Genomic DNA, 13,936 nt, shown 5'->3' on the forward strand with positions numbered 1-13,936 from the left:
TCGGGTTTCGGGTCATTCGGATCGGGTCATTTTGGGCATCTGGTCAATTTTGGGTCAACTCCATTTCGGGTCGAGTTGGGTTAGTTTGAGTACGGGTCATTTTCGGGTAAACTTTTGGGTCGCTAATCAGGTCATTCGGGTTAGGTAAGGATTGCCAGGTCTAGCTTTATATCATCGTCTATAGTTAGTGTATTGCTTTGTCAATTTATGTGGGAGTGTTATGAAACAAACAAATAAATTATGTGGGGTTTAGCTTTTAGAGAATATTTTCTAGTTTCTACATTTCAAGAAAAGAAAATTGGTGGAGTTCATGTAAATGGTGGGGGGTGGCTTCAAAATAATAATAAAAAAAAAAAGTAAATGGTGGAGGGTGGTCCTTTCAAACTAAAGTTTAGTATTGTTGGAATTTTGGGTTTTTTGTGATTCTTCAATCTTTGCATTGAAAGATAAGAGTGAGATTATTATTACTACCTTTATTTGATCCCATCATATTGTAGTTGTGTGTATTTCTTTATTAGAGTTTTAAATTTTTATGCATGCTTTTTTTAATAATAAGTTTTGTATAAGATATATTTTTGTTAATTCTATTATTATACGGTTGAGGATAATTTTTACGGTAATTCTAATTCATTAAAGGTAACATTTGATTTGTAATAAACTTAATTGTTTCTTAAGGGTAAAAATTATAGTAAAAACAATGGTAACTTAAAAAAATATATATAAAAAAAAATAACAAATATCTTCAAATATATTATTACGAAGGTCATAGATATGGATTTATGAATTATGAAGCAATTATTATTATGCATGACATGAACTTACACGTGAACCTATCTAGGATTCTAGGTTAAAAGAAGGCATCCAGCTCTACACGACAACATACAATCAGAAATGAGTTGGACAATGTAGGATTGTAGCCCAAATAAGAAAAAAAGTATCAAAGCACATTAGAAGATAAAGTTTGGGGTTTCCATAATTCAAATTAAAATCGAAATTTTATCCAATTCAAATTTAACTATCAATTTGGATTGGATCCGACCTTTAAATCGGATCGAATCAGATTGAGATTTTTTAAAAATTCAGATTTTCGGATTGGATCGGATTTACCCTAATCGGATCCAAACTAAACCGAATACCGAAATTTAAAAATAAAGCAAATTTATTGTGGACTGATGTGTTTTACAACTGGGTTTTACAATTGGGCTTTAAACATTTAGCCCAATTGCTGCTCTAAATCTGCTGAAAGTTGATACTGCCTTAAGCTTAATATAGCTGAAAGTTACTGCTTGTATGTTTATGTTATTGATATATAGTGCATGTAGATTAGTAATTATTGTAATGGACTAATGATGTTTCCTCATAGTTGTACTTTGAACAATTTATTTTGACTTGAAGTAGAACAATTTATGTTAATCATGATTATTTTCAAGATTTGTATTGGACAAAATATTATTTTTATATTTTTAAATTATATTATTGTACTAGTCTATTTATTAAAGAATATAATTAACACATTTTAATTTGGATTGGATCGGTTTGGATTGATTGAGTAATTCGGATCGAATCGGTTTGAAAAATGGAAAATCGAATTATATTTCAGATCGGATTAGTTTTGGCCTTAATCCGAACTGAAAACTAAACGGACAACCCTAGATGAAGTAGTCATATTAACAATTAACAAGTAAAATGAAATACTGATCGTTGCATCAAAAAAATAATAATAATAATAATAATAATAATAATAGTAATAGTAATAATAATAATAATAATAATAATAATAATAATAATAATAATAATAATAATAATAATAACTAAAACACATATCTACTTTATTGTTTTTAATATGTGGTGGAAACTAATCCTATTGTAATTCTTATAAGGCATTAAATTAAATTTTACGTTAAATTGGGTATCATTTATTTGAAGTATAAAATAGACCATAGTGTTGGTCTGATTTTGTTCTGCATCAAATTTTCAACTGTATAAAGTGGGATCCAGCTTGTAAATAATCTTTGGCAGTTAGCCTATTAATATAATGTCTTCTCTTTTATGTTTTAAAAAAAAAAAAAGAATTGGAGAGGTGCTCTGTATTTTCAATAAGTCTTGTGTACAATGGGTGTACATTAATTTTATTGTATAACGGTCAGTTTGAGCATAACTTTAACTATTTTAATGGCAATTTTTACCACTTAAAGGGTAACTTTTAATTTATCGTTGATTTGAATTTCATTTTAATGTGTAATTTCTTATAAATTCGTAATTACATACTATAAAAACTAATATGATTAATCTAATACATTACAAGTTTTTATAAGATAAAATTTATTAATAAAAAAATTTAACTTTTGTAGTATAAAGGGTAACTTTAATTACTTTTAACATAACTTTAACTCGTTTTACAAAAAATTAACGTACACCCGCCTTTTTAAAGAATTTGTATTGTACTTTTCACTTTTTCCTAATTGTTATATTCTACTTATGACACGTATAAGCAACTACTGTTCCAAACCCATTATGTTGATTGGTAAAAAAATAATACAAAAAAATGTTGATTTTTTTATTTGAAGCCCTTTATATTTGATTGGTTTGAAAAAAAAAATAAAAAAATAACCCCATTTAATTTCTAATTTTTGGGAGATTTTTAAAACGATAAGATGTCCTTGCCAACTAACAACTTAATATCTAGAACGTCATAAAAGTGATTAAGAGAATATATAATAAGGATAGGGATAAAAATTTAATGAAAAATCTATTAACTATTAATAAAACAAAATGTTGCTGATGTCATTACTATCCATATGTCAGTCTTATAATAAAAATTTCCCGAATGCAAGGATGATGTCATTTCTATTTTGAAGCTACCATATTTAACAATTTTGAAATTTGAATATTAGAAGCTTCCACATTACAACTACAATCTATCAATTTATCTTAAAAAAACGAAACAATTGTAAATAACACACTAATAAATAGACTCCTACATTCAAATATGTATTTGGCAACGTTGACCATGTATTAAATCATAATTTTGATGAAAATCTAAAATTTTAAAATTACAAATATTTTTGTACAAGATGCATAATTCTTATTTATAATCCATTTTTTGTAAAATGTACAAATTATAAAAATAGATTCTATATAAACCATGCATTGCACCGATTTTAACCTAGTTTATTTCTATAATCTATCTATAAATATATACTAAAGATGAATAAAAAAAAATAACACGTGTCATAATCTATCTATAAATATATACTAAAGATGAATATTTACTTGGTGGAGTTCAAGTAAATGGTGGGGGGTGGCTTCAAAAAAAAAGAAAAAAAAAATAGGGGGGGGGGGGGGTGTTGGTCCTTTTAAACTAAAGTTTAGTATTGTTGTAATTTTGGGTTTTTTGTGTTTCTTCAATCTTAGCATTGAAAGATAAGAGTGAGATTATTATTACTACCTTTATTTGATCCCATCATATTTTAGTTGCGTGTATTTCTTTATTAGATTTCTAAATTTTTATGCATGCTTTTTTGGTAATAAGTTTTGTATAGGACATATTTTTGTTAATTCTATTAAAATACGATTAAGGGTAATTTTTACGGTAATTCTAATTCATTTAAAGGTAACATTTGATTTGTAATGAACTTAATTGTTTCTTAAGGGTAAATATTATAGTAAAAATAATGGTAGCTTAAAAAAATATAAAAAAAAATAAAAAATCAACAAATATCTTCAAATATATTATTACAAAGATCATAGATATGGATTTATAAATTATGAAGCAACCATTATTATGCATGCCATGAACTTACACGTGACCCTATCTAGGATTCTAAGTTAAAAGAAAAGGCATCCAGCTCAACACGACAACATACAATCAGAAATGAGTTGGACAATGTAGGATTGTAGCCCAAGTAAGAAAAAAAAAGTATCAAAGCACATTAGAAGATAAAGTTAGGGGTTTCCATAATTCGAATTAAAATCGAAATTCAATTCAACGCAAACAGAATTTTCAATTTGGATCGGATCCGACCTTTAAATTAAATCGGATCAGATTGAGATTTTTTAAAAATTCGAATTTTCGGATTGGATCGGATTGACCCTAATCGGATCCAAACTAAACCGAACACCAAAATTTAAAAGTAAGCAAATTTATTATGGACTGCTGTGTTTTACAACTGGGATTTACAACTGGGTTTTACGGTTGGGCTTTAAACATTTAGCCCAATTGCTGCTCTAATTCTGCTGAAAGTTGATACTGCCTTAAGCTTAATATAGATGAAAGTTACTGCTTGTATGTTTATGCTATTGATATTTAGTGCATGTAGATTAGTAATAATTGTAATGGACTAATGATGTTTCCTTTTAGTTGTACTTTGAAAAATTTATTTTGACTTGAAGTAGAACAATTTATGTTAATCATGATTATTTTCAAGATTTGTATTGGACAAAATATTATTTTTATAATTGTATTTTAAAATTATATTATTGTACTAGTCTTTTTATTAAAGAAGATAAATTAACATATTTTAATTCGGATTGGATCGGATGGATTGATCGCGTAATTCGGATCGAATCGGTTTGAAAAATGAAAAATCAAATTATATTTCGGATCGGATTAGATTTAGCCTTAATCCAAGCTGAAAACCGAACGGATACCCTTAGATAAAGTAGTCATATTAAGAATTAACAAGGTTAAAATAATATATTGATTGTTGCATCAAAAAAAAATTAAAAATAATAATAACAATAATAACAATAACTAAAACACTGATCTACTTTATTGTTTTTAATATGTGGTGGAAACTACTTTTATTGTAATTCTTATAAAGCATTGAAACAAATTTTACGTTAAAATGGGTATCATTTATTTGAAGTATAAAATAGACCATAATGTTGGTCTGATTTTGTTCTGCATCAAATTTTCACCTGTATAAAATGGGATGCAGCTTGTAATTAATCTTTGGCATTTAGCCTATTAATATAATGTCTTCTCTTTTATGTTTTAAAAAAAAAAAAGAATTGGAGAGGTGCTTTGTATTTTTCACTTTTTCCTAAATGTTATATTTTACTTCTTTTTTTATTTTATTTTTTTGAAGAATTGTTATATTTTACTTACGACACATATAAGCAACTAGTGTTCCAAACCCATTATGTTGATTAGTAAAAAAAAATGTTGATTTTTTATATTTGAAGCCCTTTATATTTGATTGGTTTGAAAAAAAAAAAAAAAAAAACATCCCCATTTAATTTCTAATTTTTGGGAGATTTTTAAAACGATAAGATGTCCTTGCCAACTAACAACTTAATATCTAGAACGTCATTAAAGTGATTAAGAGAATATTTAATAAGGAAAGGGATAAAGATTGAATGAAAAATCTATTAACTATTAATAAAATAAAACGTTGTTGATGTTATCACTGTCCATATATCACTCTCATAATAAAAAATTTCCCGCTTAAATGCAAGGATGATGTCATCTTTTTTTTTTAGTTACCATATTTAACAATTTTGAAATTTGAATATTAAAAGCTGACGGGCTAAAGTCGTATCACCTAATCAAAAGTAATTCCTAAAATCACTAACTAATATAGATAGGGAAGTAGGGTCGAATCCACAGATAAACAGGTCTTTCATTCCTAATTAATTAATATAATCTAAATTATCAAGTAATCAAATTGTTTTTGTGAGAATCAAACTAATAATTAAACTAAAGCAGATTAAATAAGGGAGGAAATCAATAATAAAAAGTTTAGGGTATAGGTTCACCAATAAACAATACTTCAGGGTAAAACACAACAAGCAATCATCAATGCATAAATTAATCATATCATAAAGGGCTTTCTTTACGTATTATAATCACATAATTAATCTACCGGTATTAAATTGCATCTCTAGAATCTTGACTTAACCATTTATAAATAACCTGCCTATTGAAACTAAGCTTAAACATTAATTCTCATCTCTCGAGTCTCGAATCGATATTGCATAACTCATACAATTAAACCTGGCCAAATCTAATTGCATAATATTAACTCAATCAATAGGAAATCAATCAAGCATTAACAACCAACAATAATAATTTACCCCTTCATATTATTTATGGATCCCCACAACCCTAGAGATAAAACTACTCACACATAATTAAATCTAAGCTAAGTAAAACAATTAAACAAGACATAATTAATTAAAACAATTAAATTACTGAAAATAAAAAGGAAAAGAAATCGTTACAAAAATAAACGCAAATGATGAATTGCATAAAATAAAAGTATGGAAAGAAGGCAAGAATGTTAATCAACGCCTCAAACTAAAATTTGGAATTTTCGCTAATGAAAACGTAATTCACTCTCTAAAAACAAAACGTATTTATACAAAAGCCTCAAAATCCTCATTAAAGAAAGACTAAAATCGCTGAAACTCTTAATAATTACACGCGTCCGGTCGGGCGAGGCTTCGCCCGATCGGGCGCGCCTTTTTCTTCAATAACTCTTCACTCGCGCCCAGTCGGGCGCGAGACAGGGCGAAGGACTTCTCTTCTATATGCCTCGCTCGGCCGGGCGCGCCTCAGGACGAGGGCTTAACCGGTCGAGCGAGCTCTCGGGCAAGGGGCTTCTTCACTTGGGATCCTCAATTGGGCTATTTTCTAGGCCCAAACAAATTTCCTCTTGAGTCTTGAAACACGATCCATTGCCTTGAACTCTTTTTCTTCACCGAGCCCTTAATCACCGGTTTGATCGCTCTAACGCGGCCTTGGGCTTCGGAATGTGATCATAGTAATGCGTTCATACTCCAATGCTCGTAGTGGCTCAAATAAGTCCGAGGAAATGCTCAAAATCTGCAATTTCCTATAAACCAATACCACAACTACGGAAACACTAGAAAACGCATATTAGTAATAAAGTAGCTCTAAATAGCCAAAAATATTCCTAACTATGACCAAGGAACGGGGATAAAACACTATATAAAATGAACATATCAGAAGCTTCCACATTACAACTACAATCTTTCAATTTATCTTAAAAAACACGAAACAATTGTAAATAACACACTAATAAATAGACTCCTACATTCAAATATGTATTAGGCAACGTTGACCATGTATTATATCATAATTTTGATGAAAATATAAAATTTTCAAATTACAATATATTTGTACAAGGTGCATAATTCTTATTTATATTTATCTATTTTTTAAAATGTACAAATAGATTTTATATAAATCGTACATTGCACGGGTTTTAACCTAATTTATTTCTATAATCTATCTATAACTATATACTAAAGATGAATAAAAAAAATAACACATGTCACAATCTAGTTAATGAATTCCCAACAAAAAATTTCGGGTTTTTTTTTTCTTTTCTAAAAAATATTAGAAAATATTTAATTCACTGAAATATTTTCCTTTCTACTTTAAACTTAAATCTATAACTTATTTATGCATAGATATTATTATTATTATTATTATTAAAAAAAAACTCAGACGACCTAAATCAAATTCATGACAAACAAACTAATAAGTAAATAAATTATCTAATGTATATTGGATTTATTTTTGCACACCCTAACCAATTTTTTTTTTTTCCAAAACTTCTACTAGTAGTATAGACTTTAATTTGGTACTTAATATATGAATTTTGATTGTAACACTTTAATTAGGTTGCAAGATGCAAATGCATGTCACATCTACCATTTTTGTTTGTATGTAGTTTATATGGTGTGTGTAATTTCCTTATGAATCTAAGTCACTCATTGTCAAAAATTCCTTGTTGACAAGGACCTATACATATGTTGACTTTCGTCTAACCTTACTATGTAGTCAATGAATAATTATTGGCTATATGCCTACAAAAGACATACATCTACCTTTTATCTTATGTTATTACATACGTAAGGATTGAAAGAGTCAGAAATTTTGATTAGCTTGCAACTAGATACTATGTATGTAGTACTTTTTTCCATATTTTCCTTTTTCTTCAATTAGTGAACTAGTACATGATAAGCTAAGATGTCTTACTACTTGGATAATTCCATGGAAGTATATTGGGGGCTTTTACTAGCATTTGATCCCGTGAGCGGTGAGCATGGGACCGTGAGGGGCTTAGCTTGCTCACTTCGGAATGATGAGCTACCTATTTTAATTGTACTTAATTAATATATATATCTCCGTTTTAATCTAAATTAGTTGACACTCTTTGAAACTATAATTAGTCACATACACTTAATTTCAACTATATATATTATGTGATATATAAGTGAGATAAAATGTAATTATGTGGATCGGAATTTGTTTGATTTATGTTATTGTATACTTTTAAAAATATTCTAATTTCTACTTATGAGAATATAGGACAACTCATTGTCTTATATTAATAATTGGAATATATATAAGAATACTGGATGAAAATTTAAGGCCCGGAAACAGGCTTGTACGGACGTGCCAACTTAGGCACGACGTGCAAGGCTCTGCACGGAGTGCCAAAGTTGGCACAGTCGTGCAAGAGAGGTGAAAATAAGGCAGAACCGACTTCCAAGTCTAAAGCAGGTCTGCACGGACGTGCCTTTTTGTTGCACGCCCGTGCAAAAACCCCTGCCTGAATAGCTTGACTTTGGGAGGCTGTAACTTCTTTAATTCTTGTCAAAAATGAAAATGTGACCAATCGCTAGAAAGTTCTTGAGACGAATTTCAATCTCCAATTTGAATCACTTCAAACTGTTGAGTAGAACAAAAGCTATGGCCAGTTGAAGTTGACCCTTGTGCAAACAACCCTTCAAGGCTTTTCAAAAGCTTTCATTTCTCTTTAAGGCACTCATCCTTCTTCCTCCATAGCTCTATTAACCAAGTTTACCTTTCTCCTTAGCTCCTTGCTCACTCACGCTTGTTTGCCTTCATAGTGCTAAAAATAGTTACATTACATCAAAAACACAAACAACCCGTGAAGCATGGATGGTAAAAAATTTGCATAAAAATAAGATAAATAATGAACTTTGATACCGAATAATAACGAAAATAAAGTTCAAAACTACCCTAAAATCATACCAAATAACAAGTTATCAATAGCCCAAACATTCATTTTATCTTTGTCTAAACCTCTTTCTAGCCCGATCCCTTTTTTTATCCACTTACTTAATTATTAATTGATCCTAAATGGTAAAATCAGAAAAACCCTAACCTAAAATGAGTCCAGAATGACGCCTAATTATCACTTGTTTTATGAAAAATCAGATAATATTTCATTTAAACAACATTTAACAAAACTGGGAAAGTAACGTGCCACGGCACGTGTGCCGTGACTCGGTAAAGGGTATCACGCCACGGTAACACTACCATAACACGGTACTTGTGTTTCCAGGGTTTTGTCTTTATATGTATTTATCTCTGAATGATAAAATTTGATACCACTATACGGTATGAGTACCGCGCCACGGTACCCGTGCCGTGTCGCGGTACTTTTTCCTTTTAGCGGCACCTCAATTCTAGAGTTACGAACCTCATTTCTCATTTGATATCATGACTCACTTCGTACCATCATCCCTGATCCTCAATTTGTTGTTCCAAACCATATGGAGTTAGTAATCTCATGGATTATGAATGGGGTATAACTTTCAGGGTCAATCATTGTTGCCTAACATTGTCCTTTATCGTGATTGCCTTAAAATGATCCGTGAATGATTTACAAGTTCCTTTAAAAATATGTTGGCGGCTCACTACTTTTTCGTCCCTAATCGTATATGTCAAATCACGCTTCCTAAGATTGCCCAGCATATTCACAACATGCTTAAGTAGGCGCGCTTTAATCGACGACTATAATTTGGCGACTCCATTGGGGAGGATTCTTGGTTTTTTTATTAATTGAGTGATTGATATTGAATTGAGATGAGTGGATGAGACTTGAAAAATTCTTGAATTGTATTCTTGCGTTTTAATTGACATTGTCACATATGCATATGCATTTTAGCTTACCTATTTTGCCACAATACTATGTGTTCTACATATATAGGTAGCCCTGGGGATTTATACTTTACCAACCCAAAAAATTCTCATGGCAATAAGGGTTCGTCTAAGATTTTAAATCCACCAAGCCATGGAGTCGAGTTCGATTTTATCACGAACTCGTAGAGCCACCCATAAGCATACACCCTTATATTTAAGAAGACTGGGTAAAGATTTACGAAGTACGTATTTTTGCCAATTTTTTCTTTTTTATGCACATCTATATCTATATCTATACTTTAGTATTTAAAAACACAAACCATCATTCTCATCATGTCGCATGTAAATCTAATTTTTTTCACCAATGTCATATGTCACCTCATTTAACCTTTCTTAAATTAATCCCTTTTCTCATATTAAAAAGAAAACACTAGCTTTAGTTCAATTCATTTATGAATGTTGTTTGGTTCACTTTCCACCAACTTAATATAAAAAATTACATTAAATTTTAACCTCTTCAATTACAATTACATTCAATTTTCACCTCTTCTTCTCATTTATAAACTATTCCCTTTTTCCAATAAAAATATATTATAAACTAAATTTTTTATTGTATAATTAGAAATAAATTATACCTTGCACGAGCCAGAAGGCTAGTGTTAAAACAAGTACTGTACATCGAAAATAGATACTAATAATACCTACGTTAATGGTTATTTACAACTTTGATATTATTTGTGATATATAAAAAATTCCAAAGTTGCAGTTAAAGCTGGGCACGGCCCGGGGTGGCCCGCGTGCCGCCCGGCAAGGCCCGCCCTTCGACGGAGCACGACACGGCTCGACCCCAAGCCCAGCCTGGCACGCCAATCGGACTTCGTGCCACGGGCCGTGCCACAGACAACCTTCTGGTTTTCCAGGCACGGCCCGGCATGAGCACGGCCGGGGCCCGGCATGAGCACGGCCGGGGCCCGGCGTGCTGGCCCGACACGTGGCACAGTCACCAGGCATGGCCCGCGTGTCGAACGTTGCAACGGTAATATTACCGTTTTAATCCAACGACTAATTAAAAAAAAAACGGCTAATTTTTCAAATCCCTCCCCAAATTCCCTATAAATACCCACTTCCATTCACTTCCCAATTCACAAAGTCACAATCTCTTCTTCTTATCTCTTATATTCTCTAAATCTCTAATAATCCTTAATCTCTTATATTCTCTAATAATTCTCTTATATCTCTAATTATTTTCCTAATATCAGAAAAAATTAAAAACTTCGTAATCGTAATTAGTGGAGCGTTGAAGCACGGTTGTAAGATCTAAACTAATCTTTAATTTATTATTGTTTTATTGTTATTATTAGAATAATCTTGTTTAATTATTATTGTTGTTAATTGTTATTGTTATTGTTATAATTGTTCTAATTAATTACTATTATTATTACAATTATTGTTATTATTTATTATTGTTGTTATTGTTATTGTTATAATTGTTGTTATTAATTATTATAATTGTTATTTTTATTGTTAAAATTGTTGTTATTAATTATTATTATTGTTAATCAGTTTTTATTAAAAATCTAATTGTTAATTATGGCATTGAACAACCCATCATCTAGGAAGGGGAAAGGCCGACTTGGCCGTAGTAGTAGTTCTAGGGAATCACCTAATACAACGAGCCCCCAAATTCCGAGTCCAACCAATGACCCCGGTTACTCCCCCTCCGGGCTATGAGTCATTTAGGCATGATGGTACTTCCAGATCTTTCGGTTTTCAACCTTATAATATGTCGGGATTTCCACCACCAAACCAATTTCCACCACCACATCAATTCCCACCTAATTATTTTGGTGATCAACAAAACTATTATTCTAGCCAAAGTAGCCAAGAAGATACCCAAAATGTCGCCGGTTCTACCCCTTTTTCTACTACTAACCCAAACACACATCATGAATGGTTAACCGAAAGTGAGATGCTACTTTTGAAAAACCGAAAGAGTGAGTATGGCGTCATTTCCTCCTAAATAAAGCCCAAACACATGGAAAATGTAAAACATGTAATGTTGTATTCTCGGCACTATCCAAATCCGGGACGGGACACTTAACTAGACACATGAATGCTTGTGCAAAACCAGCTAGTGATCCAACCCAGCCCAAAATTTCCCAATACCATCCACACAACTTCACCTACAACTATGAGAGGGATAGGGATGAACTAGGGAAAATGATAGTACACGCCGAACAACCTTTTTCTATTCTCGAAAAGTGACCCATTTAACACCTACATTAACAAAGCACTACAACCCCAACATAAAAGAATCTCTAGGAAAACCGTTCATTCCGCCGCAATGAAAAATTTCCTAGAGTACAAAGCCCGGTTACAAGATGAATTAAGTAGACTTAACTGTAGAGTGTCTTTAACAGCCGATTCTTGGGATAGTGGTTATAAATATCACTATTTATGTGTGACTTGCCATTGGGTAGATGATCAATGGTTGTTACAAAAAAGAATAATACATTTCAAAATGCTAGAATACCCACACACCGACATTAACATTGCTCACCATTTAATGGAAGCAATAAACGAATACAACATTCGAGACAAAATAATGTCAATGACTTTTGACAATGCAACCTCTATGACATACACAACTAATCATGTCAAACAAAACTTAACCGATGTAATATTAGATGGTGATGCTCTTCATACTAGATGTGTTTGCCATGTACTTAACTTATGTGTAAAGGATGGAATTCGGGCAATTGGCCCATACTACAGCAAAATCAGAGATGCTATTATGTCTATTAATAGCTCAAACATGAGATACCAAGAATGGAAACGTTTTCTAAAACAACAAAAGATAAGGGCAATAAAAATTAAAACCGATTGCCCAACTAGGTGGAATTCCACCTACGACATGTTAACCAAGGCAATTGAGTACAAGAATCCGTTAACAATATTTTACAACCAAAAATTTCCACAAAATGCTTTATATGAGGATGATTGGTGTAACTGTGAAAGATATATGCAATTTTTATAGTTATTATATAACATGACGTTTTGTTTTTCTTCTGTTTACAAGCCTTGTGCTCAAAACTTTCTTTCTAATGCATGTTTACTCGCCCAACTTTTCGCTGATCATCGCAACCAAAGTGATTATGATTAGTATCTTAGCTTCCAGCAATGGAAACAAAGTGGCGTAAATATTATAGTGAAATTCCTTTGATTTATATTTTTGCTTCCATATTAGATCCTATGCAAAAGTATGAAAACACATTTATGTTAGTTGACGTTTATTTTCAATGCATGGCTCATGACAATGATGTAGAAACCTATAAGACTCATGTGAAGGATCAGTTTTTTGCTTTATATAGAGTCTATGAAATCAAATATGGCATCGTTCCTCGCTCAGGCCCTTCCCAACCATCAGAAAACGTAAGTAAGAAGGCCAAACATTTATTTTCACAAGCTACTAACTTGATTTCAAGGTTTTCCAGTGATTCATCAATTAGGAGATCGCAAAGCGACGTCTCGGAGTTGCAGATGTACCTGAGTTACGAATTCACCAAAGGCATGGACGACGATGAGATAAACAGCCTCGACCTCCTTGCATGGTGGAAACAACAAGGTGGGAAGCATCCATTTTTGGCGGCAATGGCATAAGACATTCTTGGCATCCAGGTCTCCTCTGTTGCCTCCGAACGAGCTTTCAGCGCATCCGGGAGGGTTCTGGACGATAGAAGAACAAGTCTAAAACTCGAAACACTAGAAATGTGCGTGTGTTTCAAAGATTGGTTGGATGCGGAAAATCGCTCACAAGACCGTTCTTACGAGGACAACGATAACGACGAAGGAACCTATGCTTCTGGGTCGGCTAGTTCCCAATCTATCCAACTAGCCGATGAAGCCGAAGCCGAAGACGAAGACGACGACGACGAGCAACAACAAGAAGAAGAATAGACAATTTTTGTATATTGTACGATTTTAATCATTATCATTTATCAATATTAT

The sequence above is a fragment of the Chenopodium quinoa genome, unplaced genomic scaffold (genome assembly GCF_001683475.1).
Source record: "Chenopodium quinoa cultivar QQ74 unplaced genomic scaffold, ASM168347v1, whole genome shotgun sequence".
In the NCBI taxonomy this organism is placed as follows: Eukaryota; Viridiplantae; Streptophyta; class Magnoliopsida; order Caryophyllales; family Amaranthaceae; genus Chenopodium; species Chenopodium quinoa.